The sequence below is a fragment of the Triticum urartu genome, chromosome 1A (genome assembly GCF_056163025.1).
Source record: "Triticum urartu cultivar PI428250 chromosome 1A, HENAU_Tu73, whole genome shotgun sequence".
Classification (NCBI taxonomy): domain Eukaryota; kingdom Viridiplantae; phylum Streptophyta; class Magnoliopsida; order Poales; family Poaceae; genus Triticum; species Triticum urartu.
The window spans coordinates 408,359,327-408,379,291 of record NC_141873.1 but is presented as its reverse complement, the minus strand read 5'-3'; positions in this window follow the sequence as shown (position 1 = coordinate 408,379,291).

Here is a 19,965-nt window from a genome sequence, read left to right as displayed (position 1 = left end):
CTTCCACAAAGAAAATCTGGGTAGCATTGCCGGCAAGAATGAATGGGTCCGTGTGATATGCCATCGTTGTCCTGTTAACACAGGTCTTCCTGTACTCATCAATCCTTACCTGACCAAGAGGGATCCATGCGCACCTGAATAATGCCACCTTAACTTTCACATAGTCAAGCTCCCAAATCTCTTTGATGGTTCCATAGTATACCCTTTTATCAGCTTCATTTAAAGTCATGCATTCTATTCGAATAGAGCTGTTCTGATACAAGGTCTTCTTATCACATTCCTCAGTGTAGAACGTGTATCCATTTATGTCATATGCTTGGTACGTCAACAACGTTGGTGATGGCTTTTGTGCCAACCACGTAGCAATGTCATCGATGGATCCTTGTGCCAAACGATTCTTCAGCCATTCGGCGTAGTTCTTAGTGTGCTCCTTCATCTCCACATCTCCTGAAGGCACCATTGGTAAGAATCTTTGGCGTATCTCCGCCAAGTGTTGTTCGGCATAAGCGATGAGAACTGGTTGTTAAGCAGTACCGTCAAATCGGCTTTCTCTGCCAATTCTCCGCGTGCGGCCATTTGTGTGCCAGCAAGGACCGGCTTACCTTTCAGCCTTCCCTCGTGGTGAGAGAGGGGCAAACCTATAGGTCTTTGTTTCATGTATTCGGTGCAAAACTCAACCACCTCCTGAAGGAAATATGCCCTAGAGGCAATAATAAAGTTATTATTTATTTCCTTATATCATGATAAATGTTTATTATTCATGCTAGAATTGTATTAATCGGAAACGTAATACTTGTGTGAATACATAGACAAACAAAGTGTCACTAGTATGCCTCTACTTGACTAGCTCGTTAATCGAAGATGGTTATGTTTCCTAACCATAGACATGAGTTGTCATTTGATTAACGGGATCACATCATTAGGAGAATGATGTGATTGACATGACCCATTCCATTAGCTTAGCACCCGATCGTTTACTATGTTGCTATTGCTTTCTTCATGACTTATACATGTTCCTATGACTATGAGATTATGCAACTCCAGTTTACCGGATGAACACTTTGTGTGCTACCAAACGTCACAACGTAACTAGGTGATTATAAAGGTGCTCTACAGGTGTCTCCAAAGGTACATGTTGGGTTGGCATATTTCGAGATTAGGATTTGTCGCTCCGATTGTCGGAGAGGTATCTCTGGGCCCTCTCGGTAATACACATCACTTAAGCCTTGAAGCAATGCAACTAAAAAATTAGTTGCAAGATGATGTATTACGGAACGAGTAAAGAGACTTGCTGGTAATGAGATTGAACTAGGTATTGAGATACCGACGATCGAATCTCGGGCAAGTAACATACCGATGACAAAGGGAACAACGTATGTTGTTATGCGGTCTGACCAATAAAGATCTTCGTAGAATATGTAGGAGCCAATATGAGCATCCAGGTTCCGCTATTGGTTATTGACTGGAGACGTGTCTCGGTCATGTCTACATTGTTCTCGAACCCATAGGGTCCGCACACTTAACGTTACGATGATAGTTTCATTATGAGTTTATATATTTTGATGTACCGAAGGTTGTTCGGAGTCCCGGATGTGATCACGGAATTGACGACGAGTCTCGAAATGGTCGAGACATAAAGATCGATATATTGGACGACTATATTTGGACACAGGAAAGGTTCCGGGTAAGATTGGGACAATACCGGATCACCGGGAGGTTATCGAACCCCCTGGGAGGTATATGGGCCTTATTGGGCCTTAGTGGAAAGGAGGGGAAAGGAGCAAGGGAGGGGGCGCCCCCCCCCCAAGCCCAATCCGAATTGGGAAGGGGGCCGCCCCCCCCCCCTTTCCTTCCTCCCTCCTTCCTCTTCCTTCCCACAACTACTCCTAATAGGAAAAAGGGGAGTCCTACTCCCGGTGGGAGTTGGACTCCCCCCCTTGGGCGCGCCACCCTCCTTGGCCGGTGTAACATCCCAAAATTCTAAATTTTGGAATGTTATAATAAATAGATAGATTTGACTGATTGTTTGATTGATTGTCTGAAAGTGAGTGAATTCGAAACTTTTGAAAGTTAAATGAGAGGGAATAAAAGGACTTTCCCAAACTTTCATATTTGCTTTCTGATCTCCATGAATTCAAATGCTTTTCAAGCACAAAACCCTAGAGAGAAGATGACATGACTTCTTCCATTTAATAATGGAAAGGGTGTTTGAAAAATAATTGAATTTCATTTGGAAATATTCCAATTCTGAAACTTTATGCAACTCAATGATTTTCACGAAAGAAGATAAAATGACTTCTTCAAATTATATGAAATATGAGTTGGGAGTTTCAAAGAATTAAATTCAAAGCTCTTTTGAATTTATTTTCAATTTGGAATGTTATACATTAGACCGTCATGCGTATCTTATTTTCTTGCATTTGGTCGATCCTAGAAATTTCACGCAACTCAAGGACCCTCGGAGAGAGTTGGAGATTCGTTATTTTCATATTTGAGAGTTTTCTCGAATTTGAAAAAAAAGGATCATTTGATTTATTTATTTTATCTTCAATTATTTTTCCGTTATCAAAAATATAAGAGAGGGAATAATATGACTTTCCCAAATTTAGGAAAAATGAAGATTTAATAAATAGATCAAGTTTTGGTTTTGCCGGAGTTTTGGTTGCATTTTATTTGGATAGGGAAAAATGGGCGTTTTCAAAATTTTTATTTTAGGTCCGGAGAAAAGTTCATTTTGTTCGACTCATTTTTAGGAGTCGGGGAAAATTTACTTTTAGAATTTTGGAGCCCTTTTAGTTTTCTTTTTTTTTCTGCGCGCGGAATCAGTTAAAAAAACTGGACCAAGGCCCAGCCGGGCCAAAGGCCCAAGCCAAGCCGCAGCCTCCCTGCGCGCAGCGCAGCGCCAGGCGCCAGGAGCGCCCAGGCCGCCGCCTCTTGCTCTACGAATCCTAAAAGGATTCTAGGGTAGCCCCTTGCCCCTTTTTCCTTTGTTTCGTTTTTTCTTCTAGGACTCTTTTTCCTACTCTTTTTCCTATTCCTAGTCTAATTCCTTGCCCCCTACCCCAAGTAACCTCTCCCCTCCCCAATATAAATACCCCAACACCCCCCCCCCCTCACCTCACACCAAAAACCCAAACCCCCTCTCCTCCCCAAGCCGTGCCCCACCCCGCGCCCCTCACCCGCCGCGCCACCCCACACCCGCGGCGCCGCCCTTGTGCCCACGCCGCTGCCGCACCTTGTCCACGCCGCCGCCCTACGCCATGCCGCTGGAGCCCCTCGCTGGAGACCTCGCCGAGGTTGACCCGCGTCTCTTTTCCTCGGATCGTTTTCTTCTAATCGTTCCGATTCTTTTCTTCTCTAAACCGTTCCGGTTTTCTAGATCGGTTTTTCGTTCGGTTTTTCTTCTCCGAAACCCTAGATCGGATTCGTTTTCTTTTCCGATTTAGTTGCCTTTGGACCGTTCGCCGGACCGTTCGTCCTAACGAACGTGATCACCGGATTCTTCTAGGTTAACGAACGTCCGTTCGTTTATCCGTTCTTCTTTTCTTTCTGTCGGATTTATTCCGCGATCGCGATCTCAGATCCGATCTTCGTTCTAGTTTATCTTCTCGCCCGTTTATCGGAATTAGGTGATTCAAGCGCCTGGAGTTTCGTCTCGAAACCGCCATTCCGTCTAATCAACTTAAACAAGTTTTTCCCTGGTAAAATTTGACCTAGTTTCAACTTGCTAGAACCGAGTTGTTTCTTCCGCCGTTTGTTTTCGGTTTCTTTGTTCGGTTCTTTCTTTCTTTGCAACCGGAGTTCTTAAGTTGAACTATCTGGTTCGTTCTCTTTTTCGAGTTTTACTTGTGCATTAGATGAGTATTGATTGTGTAGTTACTATTGTTTGCTTACGATAGATTGACCGGAGAGTGACGAGTAGATCTATCAAGAGTTTTAAGTGCGAATCATCTTCATCTACATTGCAGGCAAGTTCACACTTTGACCATACCTTTTCTACAACCCATGTTTTATTGCATTAGATCAATCCTCTCACATTGCATGATTAGGATCTAATTAAATTGTGGGATGGGAAGTAGATGAGGTAGTACCTATTACCTGTTTATTTTCAAACCTTTGGGAGTTACTTCTACGTTGCTTATTATGCCATGCTATGCTAGTAGACGTGGATTGGCTGAGTGATATCCATGACATATGTGAGTTGATAATTTTAATGGTTTATCTAAGGTGGCAACTTAAACACACATCTGGGTGGATTGAGGCACCTGATGTCTATCAGGACTTGCCTGTTTTTTTTCGGACCGCCACCCAGGCTCAAAGGGATCATAAGATAATTCATGCTAGAAACTTCCGTGTGCAGCCACATGCTACTATGGGCTCTGGCATAGTTGACTAAGTTGTGCGAACTCTTACGGGTAGACTAGCAGATGTAGGGGAAAGTAGGTGTACCGGTCTACCCACATGTAAGGTGCTAGCGCTTCTGAAAGACTATGTCTCGGTCATCCGTTTCTCAAACACCATGTAGTGCGAGAAAACAAATGGAGGCGATCGAGTCATGTGGGGAAAAGTGCGCAAACCTCTGCAGAGTGTACAAACTAATCATGATTAGCCGTGTCCCCGGTTATGGACATCTTGAGTATCTAGTTCTTGAATATCATGTGAATCTCAACATGTTACTTCTAATTAATGTTGTTGGGTTTTAATTATTTTTAATTGGGATTGAGAATTCTGTCAACCATTCTCAATGTTCAACAACCACCCTGATAGTTAATTAAAATGTATTCCTTTGCGGTAGGGAAAAATTGGCTTTACGCAAAAACCTTATAACCATAGAGCTTTTCCACCAGCCAAATATGCATGTAGTGATATCCATTGTTCATCATTCTCTATGGTGTGAATTTGCCAGTACATTCAATGTACTGACCCGTTTCGGGCTGCAACGTCTTATGTTGCAGGTTTTCTTACGACGAGTAAGTGATACGTTAGGGTTACGATTTCTACACTCAACTTTGCCGTTGGTGTTGATGGGAAACCACAATCTTGTTGCTTCCGCTATATGGATTGAGGTAATAGTATTTACGTTACTTTATACATGTGATTTACCTCTGCTATAAATCCTTCGAGTACTGTGTGTGTCAGCATACTGATCTAGGGATGACACATAAGCACAGAGACTTGATCCATTCGGGTCGGGTCGCTACAAGATGGTATCAGAGCACATGTTGACTGTAGGACGTGACCCTAGAAACTGGCAAGCCCATAGCAAAGATTTTTCTCTACAACTTTCCCTTTCAAAAAAAAATCTTTTACCTCTCTTCTCTTCTGAGCTTATTCAAAAATTCCTTTTTTTAGTGAGACCATACCCCTTTTCCCCTTTTGACCACACGAAGATTCGACTGATGAGACCACTCCAAGATGTACCAGATATCGGACAACCGAGACCATTCGGAAATGAAGAGGATTTTACCATACAACGGTTGAATACCGAAGACAAGTAGAATTTGAAGGCTCTGAAGAATCCCCAGATTTGTATGACCTAGGAATGCTACCCTTATGGAACTTGGCAGACTATGGAAGTTGTCAATACCCGAGATCAAGGTGTATCAGAGAAATACTGAAACAAGGAGCATGAGAACTCAAAGCTTTGTCAAGAAAACCCTAAGGTAGGAGATATCAACTATGGAATGATAGCTCATGGAAATGACAAGAGCAGAAACACAGCTATCCAAGAAGTTATCTCGCGCTGATGCTATTGTCACCATGCTAAGTTAAGGATGCATGTCATCAGAATGGATTTGATAGAAGAAGGCTGATGGAGCACCTATTAGTAAGATGAAGTTTTAACCTTAGCCGGTGTATCACCAGGATCTGGAGTAGTGCATCAAGAAGTTAAAATGGAGCTCCAGGAAGTCGTATTAGACAAGGAAACATTTCGTGAAGAACTCAGGACCCAAAAGTTGAAAGTAGCCAAGCTAGAGTAGAAAAACCTCGAGATACCGAAGATTCGTCAGGAACTGAAGGACAGTATACCATGGTTCATGTGAAGGATGTTGAAACCTAGAAGTTTGGAATGCAACTCCAGAAATATTGAAGGACGTCACGAGAGACTACGCGTCAACAGAGTTGATCTAGCTAAAGAACTTGAGAAAGACAAGCATGATCGGAAGAAGCCATTGGAGGCATGAACAAGGTTTGAAGAATTTGGAGACGTTGAAGATTTATTGACCTTTAGAAGACCAAACCCCTGTTATATACCTACGTTAGATGCGACGTTTGTGAGCTGTCATTTGTTTGATGTTTTTCGACAGCCACAACAAAAATCTGTCTTTTTCGAAACTTTTGTTTGTATTGTGTGTATCCCTCTCTATCTCTCTTATCTTACCCCAAACCCATGGACCCAATAGAGGATGAATGAATATGAGCTTATATTTTCTGGACCGATGAGTCAATTGGAGACAGACCGATGGATTCAGAACATGGAGGATCATATGGAGAACAACCCTATAGTCGGAAAGGATATGGCCCAGCATGCTCTTCAATGCTTTGAAAGAGGTGCTGCTACTTGGTGGAGGATGTACCAAACCATCAATGGATGGCAAGGAGTAACCACTTGGAAAGAATTTAAGTTGACTCTACAAAGTCTCAGTTTGTGTCCCAGAAGTTGAAGCCTTATGGAAAGGACATGAAGAAACCTTGTGCATGCAAGATTTGTGGAGAAATCGAATACACCCATAAAGAACACAGGGACGAATGCCCTAATTATGAAGGAAGTCACCCAGTTGAAGAATGCCCAACTCGGCAGATCACTTGTTTCTTGTGTGAAGGGACTACCCACTATCCTACTCAGTGTCACATTTACCCCATGGTACAAAGAACCATCCAGCAGAAGAAAGAAGCAACGAGAGGAGCCCTTATGGAAAGTTTAGAAGAACCTATGATGAAGGAAGATGTGGAGGACACACCCAAAGAAGAACCAATTAAACCCTACACCAAGTCTTGCTATTCATGTGGAGAAGAAGGACACATCTCCCAGAATTTGTATGAATGGGAATCTAGTAGAATTCCCGGCTGAGGAAGTAGAGTATGACCCACAGGAAATAGAAGCCCTGATTGGAATGGAAAAGTCCAGAAGGAGAAGTAGATTGGATTCCAGGAAGGATCTGAGTCATGTCACCTGTTATGGGTGCAAGGAGTCAGGGCACTACCTCAACAGTTGCCCAAAAAGGAAACCTCGATACCTGTCAGAAGTAATATGTTTTAGTTGTAATGGAGCAGAGCACTTTGCCAGATAATGCCCCAAGGAGAAGGAAACTTGTGCTAGATAGTTGGGTTTGCAACAAAAGAAGTGGAGTAGTAGAAGTGAGAACATTTTCTTTTATATTGAGGTGGTGAGTTGAGACTTGTAATGGAAAAGCAAGAGATTGTAATCATTGGAGAATGAATAAAGTAGCAACGTTGGTACTGATATGGATTTTATGAGTTGTTACTCTATGAAGAAGGATTTTGACCATTTTTGAGGATAAGAGAAATATGGTCTATGGAAGGTTTGTGCATTTTAAGGGTGGTAGTACCCTGTAAGAACCATTGACCCCTGGAAAAGATAAGGATACCCCACTGAGTGGATTTCCGACAAAAATGAATATGAGTTTTGTCTCGATATGTGTGATGCCCCAAGAGTATGTGGTATGAAGTTGGAGACATTCAGTTGTTTGGACCAAATGTGATCAAGGAGTCAGAAGAGAATGTTAAGTTGATTCGAGATAGACTGAAGGTAGCTCGGTCCAGACAGAAGAGTTATGTAGACTCAAAAACTCAAGGAGGTAGTCTATGAAATTGGAGACAGAGCATGTCTTCATGTGTTCCCTCTGCGAGGAGTTAAATGAATTGGAGTTAAGGTAAAAGTTAGCCCCGAGATTTGTAGGACCATACCGAGTTTTGGAGCGTATGGGAGAAGTGGCCAACAAGTTGGAGTCACCCGAAGGGCTGTCAGGAGTTCAGGATGTGTTTCACGATTCCCAGTTGAAGAAATGCCATGCAGTGATGGCCAATATTCCCGTGTAAGGACGCTTGACCGTGGAAAGGATAATGATGTTCCACGAAGTGGAATATGGACTCCATAAGTATAGGTTTTTACCTTGGTATGAGGGATAACCCACGCGGATGAAGAGATGAGTTACCATTGGATATAAAGGAGGTATGATGTTGGTAATATGGAGCAATGGCAACCCCATGATGAGTCTGAGTACTCATGTCCTAGTTTTGTACCAATAGAAGGAAGGAAGATAGTACAATTGGATGGATTTAAGAATACTAGGAAGTTGGAAGTTGGAATAATGATCGGTTGCCCGATGATAAGTTCAAGGACTACAAGTGATGAGATGGGCCATAACCCACAAGCCCCAAGACCTTCCAAGAAGCAAGCACACTCTTGCTAAAGGAAAAACCCTGGAAGAGGATATGCCCTTATCGATAGACGATCTTATAGGAGTAACGCAAAACCTGAGAGTTGTGAAGGAACGATAGATGGTTGTTTGTCTTGCAGAATCAATGGATATATCCGAACTTGGTTCATCGACAAGAGAAATTCTGCAATGCTTGTGAGGATGACCAAGTGTTAGAATGCGAGATTCGCTAAAACCATATACCAGGTAATGATTTGGGTGCGGGATGGATTGATCACCATACCGACTTACTCTTATTATTCGCCTTGCTATATGGGATGGTAAATCTGAGTGACTTGCCTATAGTAGAGAGACGACGATATTAAACCTTGTTAAACCTTAGAATGGTATAGCAATTTTTTTCCCTTGTACACGGCAGTTGTGCCAACCGTAGGTTATACGGTGAGGATCAACCAAGACCCATTTCCTGCAGGAGAAACCATAAATTGTTGACCACCATGAGATATCGATAGCTGTGTAGTTTTGGCGCCAGACCCGTCAGCTAAGAAGACCCAATCTCGAAATAACCTTACCAAGAGGAAAGGACAGAAGAAATGAGGAAAAAGTTATGCCACTACTGGAAGAGCCCAGAGAAGGAATTTGCCGAGAATCTGAGAAGACCGGCCCCGTCAAGAATAAGGTTGGAGTATATGAGTATTGATGGGACCGTAACAAAGTTTCTAAGGGTGGTAGCACCCCAGACCCCTTTGATGATCGATGGATTTTGAGGAGACCCCCAAACCCTAACCTTTTCTTGCTAGCCTCTCCGAATCTCGAGGACGAGATTCATTTAAGGGTGGTAGGTTTGTAACATCCCAAAATTCTAAATTTTGGAATGTTATAATAAATAGATAGATTTGACTGATTATTTGATTGATTGTCTGAAAGTGAGTGAATTCGAAACTTTTGGAAGTTAAATGAGAGGGAATAAAAGGACTTTCCCAAACTTTCATATTTGCTTTCTGATCTCCATGAATTCAAATGCTTTTCAAGCACAAAACCCTAGAGAGAAGATGACATGACTTCTTCCATTTAAAAATGAAAAGGGTGTTTGAAAAATAATTGAATTTCATTTGGAAATATTCCAATTCTGAAACTTTATGCGACTCAATGATTTTCACGAAAGAAGATAAAATGACTTCTTCAAATTATATGAAATATGAGTTGGGAGTTTCAAAGAATTAAATTCAAAGCTCTTTTGAATTTATTTTCAATTTGGAATGTTATACATTAGACCGTCATGCGTATCTTATTTTCTTGCATTTGGTCGATCCTAGAAATTTCACGCAACTCAAGGACCCTCGGAGAGAGTTGGAGATTCGTTATTTTCATATTTGAGAGTTTTCTCGAATTTGAAAAAAAAGGGATCATTTGATTTATTTATTTTATCTTCAATTATTTTTCCGTTATCAAAAATATAAGAGAGGGAATAATATGACTTTCCCAAATTTAGGAAAAATGAAGATTTAATAAATAGATCAAGTTTTGGTTTTGCCGGAGTTTTGGTTGCATTTTATTTGGATAGGGAAAAATGCGCGTTTTCAAAAATTTTATTTTAGGTCCGGAGAAAAGTTCATTTTGTTCGACTCATTTTTAGGAGTCGGGGAAAATTTACTTTTAGAATTTTGGAGCCCGTTTAGTTTTCTTTTTTTTTCTGCGCGCGGAATCAGTTAAAAAAAACTGGACCAAGGCCCAGCCGGGCCAAAGGCCCAAGCCAAGCCACAGCCTCCCTGCGCGCAGCGCAGCGCCAGGCGCCAGGAGCGCCCAGGCCGCCGCCTCTTGCTCTACGAATCCTAAAAGGATTCTAGGGTACCCCTTGCCCCTTTTTCCTTTGTTTCGTTTTTTCTTCTAGGACTCTTTTTCCTATTCCTAGTCTAATTCCTTGCCCCCTACCCCAAGTAACCTCTCCCCTCCCCAATATAAATACCCCAACACCCCCCCTCTCCTCACACCAAAAACCCAAACCCCCTCTCCTCCCCAAGCCGCGCCCCACCCCGCGCCCCTCACCCACCCCGCGCCCCTCACCCGCCGCGCCACCCCACACCCGCGCCGCCGCCCTTGTGCCCACGCCGCCGCCGCACCTTGGCCACGCCGCCGGAGCCCCTCGCCGGAGACCTCGCCGAGGTTGCCCCGCGTCTCTTTTCCTCGGATCGTTTTCTTCTAATCGTTCCGATTCTTTTCTTCTCTAAACCGTTCCGATTTTCTAGATCGGTTTTTCGTTCGGTTTTTCTTCTCCGAAACCCTAGATCGGATTCGTTTTATTTTCCGATTTAGTTGCCTTTGGACCGTTCGCCGGACCGTTCGTCCTAACGAACGTGATCACTGGATTCTTCTAGGTTAACGAACGTCCGTTCGTTTAACCGTTCTTCTTTTCTTTCTGTCGGATTTATTCCGCGATCGCGATCTCAGATCCGATCTTCGTTCTAGTTTATCTTCTCGCCCGTTTATCGGAATTAGGTGATTCAAGCGCCTGGAGTTTCGTCTCGAAACCGCCATTCCGTCTAATCAACTTAAACAAGTTTTTCCCTGGTAAAATTTGACCTAGTTTCAACTTGCTAGAACCGAGTTGTTTCTTCCGCCGTTTGTTTTCGGTTTCTTTGTTCGGTTCTTTCTTTCTTTGCAACCGGAGTTCTTAAGTTGAACTATCTGGTTCGTTCTCTCGTTCGAGTTTTACTTGTGCATTAGATGAGTACTGATTGTGTAGTTACTATTGTTTGCTTACGATAGATTGACCGGAGAGTGACGAGTAGATCTATCAAGAGTTTTAAGTGCGAATCATCTTCATCTACATTGCAGGCAAGTTCACACTTTGACCATACCTTTTCTACAACCCATGTTTTATTGCATTAGATCAATCCTCTCACATTGCATGATTAGGATCTAATTAAATTGTGGGATGGGAAGTAGATGAGGTAGTACCTATTACCTGTTTATTTTCAAACCTTTGGGAGTTACTTCTACGTTGCTTATTATGCCATGCTATGCTAGTAGACGTGGATTGGGTGAGTGGTATCCATGACAGATGTGAGTAGATAATTTTAATGGTTTATCTAAGGTGGCAACTTAAACACACATCTGGGTGGATTGAGGCACCTGATGTCTATCAGGACTTGCCTGTTTTTTTTCGGACCGCCACCCAGGCTCAAAGGGATCATAAGATAATTCATGCTAGAAACTTCCGTGTGCAGCCACATGCTACTATGGGCTCTGGCATAGTTGACTAAGTTGTGCGAACTCTTATGGGTAGACTAGCAGATGTAGGGGAAAGTAGGTGTACCGGTCTACCCACATGTAAGGTGCTAGCGCTTCTGAAAGACTATGTCTCGGTCATCCGTTTCTCAAACACCATGTAGTGCGAGAAAACAAACGGAGGCGATCGAGTCATGTGGGGAAAAGTGCGCAAACCTCTGCAGAGTGTACAAACTAATCATGATTAGCCGTGTCCCCGGTTATGGACATCTTGAGTATCTAGTTCTTGAATATCATGTGAATCTCAACATGTTACTTCTAATTAATGTTGTTGGGTTTTAATTATTTTTAATTGGGATTGAGAATGCTGTCAACCATTCTCAATGTTCAACAACCACCCTGATAGTTAATTAAAATGTATTCCTTTGCGGTAGGGAAAAATTGGCTTTACGCAAAAACCTTATAACCATAGAGCTTTTCCACCAGCCAAATATGCATGTAGTGATAGCCATTGTTCATCATTCTCTATGGTGTGAATTTGCCAGTACATTCAATGTACTAACCCGTTTCGGGCTGCAACGTCTTATGTTGCAGGTTTTCTTACGACGAGTAAGTGATACGTTAGGGTTACGATTTCTACACTCAACTTTGCCGTTGGTGTTGATGGGAAACCACAATCTTGTTGCTTCCGCTATATGGATTGAGGTAATAATATTTACGTTACTTTATACATGTGATTTACCTCTGCTATAAATCCTTCGAGTACTGTGTGTGTCAGCATAGTGATCCAGGGATGACACATAAGCACAGAGACTTGATCCATTCGGGTCGGGTCGCTACACCCTCCTCCACTCCTTTATATACGAGGGCAGGGGGCACCCCAGAGACACAACAATTGATCATTGATCTCTTAGCCGTGTGCGGTGCCCCCCTCCACCATAATCCTCGATAATATTGTAGCGGTGCTTAGGCGAAGCCCTGCGACGGTAGAACATCAAGATCATCACCACGCCGTCGTGCTGACGGAACTCATCCCCGACACTTTGCTGGATCGGAGTCCGGGGATCGTCATCAAGCTGAACGTGTGCAAAAACTCGAAGGTGCCGTAGTTTCGGTGCTTGATCGGTCGGGCCGTGAAGACGTACGACTACATCAACCGCGTTGTTATAACGCTTCCGCTTCCGGTCTGCGAGGGTACATAGACAACACTCGCCCCTCTCATTGATGTGCATCACCATGATCTTGCGTGTGCGTAGGAAATTTTTTGAAATTACTATGTTCCCCAACAGTGGCATCCGAGCCTAGGTTTTATGTGTTGATGTTATATGCACGAGTAGAACACATGTGAGTTGTGGGCAATATAAGTCATACTGCTTACCAGCATGTCATACTTTGGTTCGGTGGTATTGTTGGATGAAGCGGCCCGGACCGACATTACGCGTACGCTTACGCGAGACTGGTTCTACCGACGTGCTTTGCACACAGGTGGCTGGCGGCTGTCAGTTTCTCCAACTTTAGTTGAACCGAGTGTGGCTACGCCCGGTCCTTGCGAAGGTTAAAACAACACCAACTTGACAAACTATCGTTGTGGATTTTGATGCGTAGGTAAGATTGGTTCTTGCTAAGCCCATAGCAGCCACGTAAAACTTGCAACAAACAAAGTAGAGGACGTCTAACTTGTTTTTGCAGGGCATGTTGTGATGTGATATGGTCAAGGCATGATGCTAAATTTTATTGTATGAGATGATCATGTTTTGTAACCAAGTTATCGGCAACTGGCAGGAGCCATATGGTTGTCGCTTTATTGTATGCAATGCAATTGCCCTGTAATGCTTTACTTTATCACTAAGCAGTAGCGATAGTCGTAGAAGCATAAGATTGGCGAGACGACAACGATGCACGATGGAGATCAAGGTGTCGCGCCGGTGACGATGGTGATCATGACGATGCTTCGGAGATGGAGATCACAAGCACAAGATGATGATGGCCATATCATATCACTTATATTGATTGCATGTGATGTTTATCTTTTATGCATCTTATCTTGCTTTGATTGACGGTAGCATTATAAGATGATCTCTTACTAAATTTCAAGATAAAAGTGTTCTCCCTGAGTATGCACCATTGCCAAAGTTCATCGTGCCCAGACACCACGTGATGATCGGGTGTGATAAGCTCTACGTCCATCTACAACGGGTGCAAGCCAGTTTTGCACACGCAGAATACTCAGGTTAAACTTGACGAGCCTAGCATATGCAGATATGGCCTCGGAACACTGAGACCGAAAGGTCGAGCGTGAATCATATAGTAGATATGATCAACATAGTGATGTTCACCATTGAAAACTACTCCATTTCACGTGATGATAGGTTATGGTTTAGTTTATTTGGATCATGTGATCACTTAGAAGATTAGAGGGATGTCTTTCTAAGTGGGAGTTCTTAAGTAATATGATTAATTGAACTTAAATTTATCATGAACTTAGTACCTGATAGTATCTTGCTTGTTTATGTTTGATTGTAGATAGATGGCCCGTTCTGTTGTTCCATTGAATTTTAATGTGTTCCTTGAGAAAGCAAAGTTGAAAGATGATGGTAGCAATTATACGGACTAGGTCCGTAACTTGAGGATTATCCTCATTGCTGCACAGAAGAATTACGTCCTGGAAGCAACGCTGGGTGCCAGGCCTGCTGCTGATGCAACTGACGACGTTAAGAACGTCTGGCAGAGCAAAGCTGATGACTACTCGATAGTTCAATGTGTCATGCTTTACGGCTTAGAACCGGGTCTTCAACGACGTTTTGAACGTCATTGAGCATATGAGATGTTCCAGGAGTTGAATCTAATATTTCAAGCAAATGCCCGGATTGAGAGATATGAAGTCTCCAATAAGTTCTATAGCTGCAAGATGGAGGAGAATAGTTCTGTCAGTGAGCATATACTCAAAATGTCTGGGTACCATAATCACTTGACTCACCTGGGAGTTAATCTTCCGGTTGATAGTGTCATTGACAGAGTTCTTCGATCACTGCCACCAAGCCACAAGAGCTTCGTGATGAACTATAATATGCAAGGGATGAATAAGACAATTCCCGAGCTCTTCGCAATGCTAAAACCTGCGGAGGTAAAATCAAGAAGGAGCATCAAGTGTTGATGGTCAACAAGAACACTAGTTTCAAGAAAAAGGGCAAAGGGAAGAAGAAGGGGAACTTCAAGAAGAACAGCAAGCAAGTTGCTGCTCAGGAGAAGAAACCCAAGTCTGGACCTAAGCCTGAAACTGAGTTCTTCTACTGCAAGCAGACTGGTCACTGGAAGCGGAACTGCCCCAAGTATTTGGCGGATAAGAAGGATGGCAAGGTGAACAAAGGTATATGTGATATGCATGTTATTGATGTGTACCTTACTAGAGCTCACAGTAGCACCTGGGTATTTGATACTGGTTCTTTTGCTAATATTTGCAACTCAAAACAGGGACTACGGATTAAGCGAACACTGGCGAAGGACGAGGTGACGATGCGCGTGGGAAATGGTTCCAAAGTCGATGTGATCACGGGCGACACGCTACCTCTACATCTACCATCGGGATTAGTATTAGACCTAAATAATTGTTATTTGGTGCCAGCATTGAGCATGAACATTATATCTGGATCTTGTTTGATGCGAGACAGTTATTCATTTAAATCAGAGAATAATGGTTGTTCTATTTATATGAGTAATATCTTTTATGGTCATGCACCCTTGAAGAGTGGTCTATTTTTGATGAATCTCGATAGTAGTGATACACATATCCATAATGTTGAAGCCAAAAGATGCAGAGTTGATAATGATAGTGCAACTTATTTGTGGCACTGCCGTTTAGGTCATATCGGTGTAAAGCGCATGAAGAAACTCCATACTGATGAACTTTTGGAACCACTTGATTATGAATCACTTGGTACTTGCGAACCGCGCCTCATGGGCAAGATGACTAAAACGCCGTTCTCCGGTACTATGGAGAGAGCAACAGATTTGTTGGAAATCATACATACAGATGTATGTGGTCCAATGAATGTTGAAGCTCGTGGCGGATATCGTTATTTTCTCACCTTAACAGATGATTTAAGCAGATATGGGTATATCTACTTAATGAAACATAAGTCTGAAACATTTGAAAAGTTGAAAGAATTTCAGAGTGAAGTTGAAAATCATCATAACAAGAAAATGAAGTTTCTATGATCTGATCGTGGAGGAGAATATTTGAGTTACGAGTTTGGTTTACATTTGAAACAATGCGAAATAGTTTCGCAACTCACGCCACCCAGAACACCACAGCGTAATGGTGTGTCCGAACATCGTAATCGTACTTTACTTGATATGGTGCGATCTATGATGTCTCTTACAGATTTACCGCTATCGTTTTGCGGTTATGCTTTAGAGACGGCCGCATTCACGTTAAATAGGGCACCATCAAAATCCGTTGAGATGATGCCTTATGAACTATGGTTTGGCAAGAAACCAAAGTTGTCATTTCTGAAAGTTCGGGGCTGCGATGCTTATGTGAAAAAGCTTCAACCTGATAAGCTCGAACCCAAATCGGAGACTGTTGGGTACACCTTCTATCACAGATCCGAAGGCAAGACATTTGTTGCTAAGAATGGATCCTTTCTAGAGAAGGAGTTTCTCTCGAAAGAAGTGAGTGGGAGGAAAGTAGAAGTTGATGAGGTAACTATACCTGCTCCCTTATTGGAAAGTAGTACATCACAGAAACCGGTTTCTGTGACACCTACACCAATTAGTGAGGAAGCTAATGATGATGATCATGAAACTTCAGAACAAGTTACTACTGAACCTCGTAGATCAACCAGAGTAAGATCCGCACCAGAGTGGTACGGTAATCCTGTTCTGGAGGTCATGCTACTAGATCATGATGAACCTACGAACTATGAAGAAGCAATGGTGAGCCCAGATTCCGCAAAATGGCTTGAAGCCATGAAATCTGAGATGGGATCCATGTATGAGAACAAAGTGTGGACTTTGGTTGACTTGCCCAATGATTGGCAAGCAATTGAAAATAAATGGATCTTCAAGAAGAAGACTGGCGCTGACGGTAATGTTACTGTCTACAAAGCTCGACTTGTCGCAAAAGGTTTTCGACAAGTTCAAGGAATTGACTACGATGAGACCTTCTCACCCGTAGCGATGCTTAAGTCTGTCTGAATCATGTTAGCAATTGCCGCATTTTATGATTATGAAATTTGGCAGATGGATGTCAAAACTTCATTCCTGAATGGATTTCTGGAAGAAGAGTTGTATATGATGCAGCCGGAAGGTTTTGTCGATCCAAAAGGAGCTAACAAAGTATGCAAGCTCCAGCGATCCATTTATGGACTGGTGCAAGCATCTCGGAGTTGGAATAAACGCTTTGATAGTGTGATCAAAGCATTTGGTTTTGTACAGAATTTTGGAGAAACCTATATTTACAAGAAAGTGAGTGGGAGCTCTGTAGCATTTCTGATATTATATGTGGATGACATATTGCTAATCGGAAATGATATAGAATTTCTGGATAGCATAAAAGGATACTTGAATAAGAGTTTTTCAATGAAAGACCTCGGTGAAGCTGCTTACATATTGGGCATTAAGATCTATAGAGATAGATCAAGACGCTTAATTGGACTTTCACAAAGCACATACCTTGACAAAGTTTTGAAGAAGTTCAAAATGGATCAAGCAAAGAAAGGATTCTTGCCTGTGTTACAAGGTGTGAAGTTGAGTAAGACTCAATGCCCGACCACTGCAGAAGATAGAGAGAAAATGAAAGATGTTCACTATGCTTCAGCCATAGGCTCTATCATGTATGCAATGTTGTGTACCAGACCTGATGTGTGCCTTGCTATAAGTCTAGCAGGGAGGCACCAAAGTAATCCAGGAGTGGATCACTGGACAGTGGTCAAGAACATCCTGAATTACCTGAAAAGGACTAAGGATATGTTTCTCGTATATGGAGGTGACAAAGAGCTCATCATAAATGGTTACGTTGATGCAAGCTTTGACACTGATCCGGACGATTCTAAATCGCAAACCGGATACATATTTACATTAAACGGTGGAGCTGTCAGTTGGTGCAGTTCTAAACAAAGCGTCGTGGCGGGATCTACATGTGAAGCGGAGTACATAGCTGCTTCGGAAGCAGCAAACGAAGGAGTCTGGATGAAGGAGTTCATATCCGATCTAGGTGTCATACCTAGTGCATCGGGTCCAATGAAAATCTTTTGTGACAATACTGGTGCAATTGCCTTGGCAAAGGAATCCAGATTTCACAAGAGAACCAAGCACATCAAGAGACGCTTCAATTCCATCCGGGATCTAGTCCAGGTGGGAGACATAGAGATTTGCAAGATACATACGGATCTGAATGTAGCAGACCCATTGACTAAGCCTCTTCCACGAGCAAAACATGATCATCACCAAGGCTCCATGGGTGTTAGAATCATTACTGTGTAATCTAGATTATTGACTCTAGTGCAAGTGGGAGACTGAAGGAAATATGCCCTAGAGGCAATAATAAAGTTATTATTTATTTCCTTATATCATGATAAATGTTTATTATTCATGCTAGAATTGTATTAACTGGAAACGTAATACTTGTGTGAATACATAGACAAACAAAGTGTCACTAGTATGCCTCTACTTGACTAGCTCGTTAATCGAAGATGGTTATGTTTCCTAACCATAGACATGAGTTTTCATTTGATTAACGGGATCACATCATTAGGAGAATGATGTGATTGACATGACCCATTCCATTAGCTTAGCACCCGATCATTTAGTATGTTGATATTGCTTTCTTCATGACTTATACATGTTCCTATGACTATGAGATTATGCAACTCTCGTTTACCGGAGGAACACTTTGTGTGCTACCAAACGTCACAACGTAACTGGGTGATTATAAAGGTGCTCTACAGGTGTCTCCAAAGGTACATGTTGGGTTGGCATATTTCGAGATTAGGATTTGTCGCTCCGATTGTCGGAGAGGTATCTCTGGGCCCTCTCGGTAATACACATCACTTAAGCCTTGCAAGCAATGCAACTAATAAGTTAGTTGCAAGATGATGTATTACGGAACGAGTAAAGAGACTTGCTGGTAACGAGATTGAACTAGGTATTGAGATACCGACGATCGAATCTCGGGCAAGTAACATACCGATGACAAAGGGAACAACGTATGTTGTTATGCGGTCTGGCCGATAAAGATCTTCGTAGAATATGTAGGAGCCAATATGAGCATCCAGGTTCCGCTATTGGTTATTGACCGGAGATGTGTCTCGGTCATGTCTACATTGTTCTTGAACCCGTAGGGTCCGCACGCCTAACGTTATGATGACAATTTCATTATGAGTTTATATATTTTGATGTACCGAAGGTTGTTCGGAGTCCCGGATGTGATCACGGACTTGACACTGAGTCTCGAAATGGTCGAGACATAAAGATCGATATATTGGACGACTATATTTGGACACCGGAAAGGTTCCGGGTAAGATTTGGACAATACCGGATCACCGGGAGGTTAATGGAACCCCCCGGGAGGTATATGGGCCTTATTGGGCCTTAATGGAAAGGAGGGGAAAGGAGCAAGGGAGGGGGCGCCCCCCCCCAAGCCCAATCCAAATTGGGAAGAGGGCCCGTCCCCCTTTCCTTCCTCCCTCCTTCCTCTTCCTTCCCTCTCCTACTCCTAATAGGAAAAAGGGGAGTCCTACTCCCGGTGGGAGTTGGACTCCCCCCGCTTTGGATGCGCCACCCTCCTTGGTCGGCCCCCTCCTCCACTCCTTTATATACGGGGGCAGGGGGCACCCCAGAGACACAACAATTGATCATTGATCTCTTAGCCGTGTGCGGTGCCCCCCTCCACCATAATCCTCGATAATATTGTAGCGGTGCTTAGGCGAAGCCCTGCGACGGTAGAACATCAAGTTCGTCACCACGCCGTCGTGCTGACGGAACTCATCCCCGACACTTTGCTGGATCGGAGTCCGGGGATCATCATCGAGCTGAACATGTGCAAAAACTCGGAGGTGTCGTAGTTTCGGTGCTTGATCGGTCGGGCCGTGAAGACGTACGACTACATCAACCGCGTTGTTATAACGCTTCCACTTCCGGTCTACGAGGGTACGTAGACAACACTCTCCCCTCTCGTTGTTGTGCATCATCATGATCTTGCGTGTGCGTAGGAAATTTTTTGAAATTACTACGTTCCCCAACACCTCCTTCGTGGTATAACCTTGTAGGATGCTTGCCTCTGGATGGTTTCGGTTCTGACAAAAGCACTTCAGTATTCCCATGAACCGCTCAAAGG